Below are 3,716 nucleotides of genomic sequence, written 5' to 3'. Positions count from 1 at the left end.
CCCAGACCCCCACACACCCCCGAGGCAGGTCAGTGCAGCCCCAACCCAAAGTCCAACAATCCCCCGTCCTCACCGCTCCAACACAATCAGGAGCACTCCGAGCACCACCAGGCCATCAGAGCTGGCACAGCCCCTAGGACTCAACACGACCACAATCCATAGGGCTGCGACGCGACCGCAAAGCAACCATCGACACACCCGAAAGCACAATCCCTCCCCATACAGGATCCCCGCACAACCACCAAGCATCCAGTCCGGGCACTAAAATCCAGAGGAGACACCCCCCAACCCTGTCAACCCCTTCTTCCCGGTCCCCCACCCCTCCAACAACCAGTCGCCAGACCCCTCAGAGAACCAAAATACAATTATCAGGATCGACAGCATGCACACAGGACAGAGCCGCACACCAGCCCAGTCCAGGCCTGCACCTGATGCCCCCAGCCCCCGACAAGCACGCAAGCCAATCACGACCTACAGGTGAGCCAACCAACACTACCAATCTAACTAGCGGCACACAACAGCCAAGTAATGCGCTGCACAGGAGAGATTATTTTATCCTTAAATCTAGCCTGAATTATGGATTTAAACTGTTGAAATTCCAGAAATCTATTATGGCTAATTCCATATTGTGGCACTAGATCCTGGAATGGAATAAAGTTACTGCCTTGCATTACATTCTCTAGATGTCTTATGCCTTTGTCATACCACAGTGGGGAATTTAGTGTTTTCTTATTTTGCAGGATGTCAGGATTATTCCAGATTGGGGTAAATCTGCATGGGATAGGTGAAGACCCAGATATTTTGAGTTCCCACCAAGCTGCCAAGGAAGTGCTTATATTAATGCTTTTAAAGCAGGTATGACGGTTGATGCTGGAACTGATGAATGGCATATCGAAAATTTTAATTTCCTTACAGAATGTTTGTTCCATGTCCATCCATGGTGGGTTAGGTTTTGCAGATGATTTTAAGATCTGCGTTAATAAGTGATATTGGGCGATAACTGGACGGGAGTGTGGGGTCTTTGTCTGGTTTAAGGAGCAGGCTGATATTAGCAGAATTCATTGTTGGAGGCAACATGCAAGTACCCCTAATTTGTATAACCATCCTATAGAATGTGGGCGCAAGTATTTCCCAGAATTCCTTATAGAGTTCAGCGGGAAAACCATCTGGCCCAGGGGCTTTATTATTTGGCATATGTAAGAGAGCTTCCTGGAGTTCAGCCATTGAAACAGGTGAATCCAGAGCCCTGATCTGTTCATCATCTAACCTTGGCAAATCTATATTGTTCAGAAATGCATCGATGTTAGAGCTAGATGGGTCAATTTGTGATGTATATAAGTTTTTATAATAATCTCTGAATGCATTGTTGATTTCTTCTGGGTTATAAGTCAGATTCCCAGCTGAGTCCTTTAAGGAAGAAATAGTTATTTTTTCTTTATTCAATTTCAATTGGCTGGCTAAGAATCTGCCGGATTTATTGCCATGTTCAAAGTTCTCCAAGCGTAGTCTTTGCAACTGAAATTGGGTCTTTTCATTAATAATTTCATTTAATTCAAGTTTTGATTTTCTCAGATCATTCAGCATGTGTTCCTGTGGGGAGACAGCAAGGGTAGTTTCTAATGTTTTTATTTTTTGTTCTAGCTCTAATTCACAAGATCTCTCTTTCTTTCTTTTTTGTATGATGAATAGGAGATTATTTTACGTCTCATGACTGCTTTTGCTGCCTCCCAAAGAAGACATGGCGAGGTTCCTGGCAGGTCATTAGTTTCCATATATATTGCCCACTCCTTTTTGATGTAACTTATAAAATCTAGGTCTTTAAGCAATGATGCATTAAATCTCCAACTTCTAGTTGGCCGTGTGACCCTTTTTTTAGTAAGAGTGATAGAAACCGGTGCATGATCACTGAGAGTGATAGGGTGAATCTGAGTGTTGGAAATGTCTGTCAGGTATATTCTCTAAGAGTGAGGTGGTGAGAACACCAAACATCGCAAAGACCAAAATCGCTCATGTATTGTTTAAGGATGTCTGTTGATTTCCAAATACGGTGACCACCTGCCGTACTGAGCCTGTCAACTGCTGGATATACAAGTCCCCTCCTAATATAAGAGCTGTGTCTGAGTGAGCAGAGAGTGAGTTGAAGAAAGCATGAAAAAAGGAGGGGTCGTCAACATTTGGGTCATAGATGTTAACAATGCATAAAGGAGTATTTTGAATCAAAATGTTAACAATAATGAATCGACCCTCTGGATCAATAGTAGTGGTATTATGATTAAAGTGTGTTTTTCTATTTATCATACCCCTTTGTTTTGAGTTATAACAGGCTGAGTACGAGTGAGGAAACTGTGGTGAGGTTAGTTTATCTGCTGTCTTGGGTAAATGAGTCTCCTGTAGTAGGACAATGTCTGCTTGCAGATTATTTAGATGGTTAAAAATTTTTAATCTCTTTTCCCTTGAACCAACTCCGCGTACATTCCAAGAGGTGAGTTTAAGTGTGGTCATCATTCAACTAAGGGATGTGGTGTAGGCTAGTGTGTGCAGTGTGCGTGTTCATTGTGTGTGTTGTATGTGCCTGTATGTGTGTGTCTATGTGTTCATGTTGTATGAACCTGTGTGTGTATGCTAGCGGTGTGCCCGACTGTTTGTGAAACAATATGAAAATTGTGCAGCTGATCGACGTGTAAATGGTGGAGGAAGAGCAACATTAACAAAAGAAAGAGACAGTGAAACAAAAACAGAGGAAAATATTCAAAACATTATCGGACAGTCTAGTCAGAGAACCACAGTATAGGCTGTTGAGACGTGCACTGTATTTTATAACTATTAACCTGCCATATGTCACGGAGTAATTAACTGAGAGGGGGAAAAAATTATCGCATAGTGATACAGTTCACCTGTGGCTGGATTTGGTTCTTAGTAGAACCAAGGAGTGGTGTCTCAGTCGTGGTACAGCTGGCCATCAACATAAAGTTTATACACCGCGATGACAGCCCGTGATCCTTCTCCAATAAGCTTCTTTCTTATCGGGAACAGGACTCTGCGTTGGTCCAGGATCTCACGGGGAAACTGGTTATTAACGCTGAAGTTGGTCCCTCTCAGCTCCCTGCCGCGGCCTTTCACCAGTTCCTTCTGCTTGAAGTGTTCAAACTTCGCAACGATGGGCCTGGGCCTCTGGTTCTCCTGTCGCCGTCCTCCCAGGCGGTGCACCCGGTGGAAGCTGATGTTCTTCACGGTCTCGGCCAGGAGCTTCAGTTGATTTTGGATGAAGCTTTAAACGGTCTCCTCTGGGGCTTCATCCGCCTGCTCCGGGATGCCCGAAATGACCAGATTATCCCGCATACTACGAGCCTGGAGATCGATGATCGCTTCTCTAATGTTTTTATTGTCTGCCGAGAGCCACGTCATTCCCTCCATGAGGGATTTAACCGAACATTTTAGGACCTTGTTTTCCGCCGCAAGCTCAACCACCTGTTTCTGGCTGAACTCCAGGGATTCCCGCAGAGCCTGAAACTCTTTGTGACGTACTTCCACCAGAAATAATCGGACATCAAAGCTAGACAATTTCTTGTCTATTGAATCCAGGATCTCTGTGAAATCTGCACCTTGTGAGGAGACTGTTCCAGGTGATGCTCCAGGTGAGTCTTCAGTGCGGTTTCTCTTTGATTTCCCCATGACCACTCGATGAAAACACTGGTCAATGTAAACTTCAAGGTCCT

The sequence above is a fragment of the Micropterus dolomieu genome, linkage group LG07, assembly GCF_021292245.1.
Source record: "Micropterus dolomieu isolate WLL.071019.BEF.003 ecotype Adirondacks linkage group LG07, ASM2129224v1, whole genome shotgun sequence".
Classification (NCBI taxonomy): Eukaryota; Metazoa; Chordata; class Actinopteri; order Centrarchiformes; family Centrarchidae; genus Micropterus; species Micropterus dolomieu.
Note: the sequence above shows the minus strand (reverse complement) of the source record.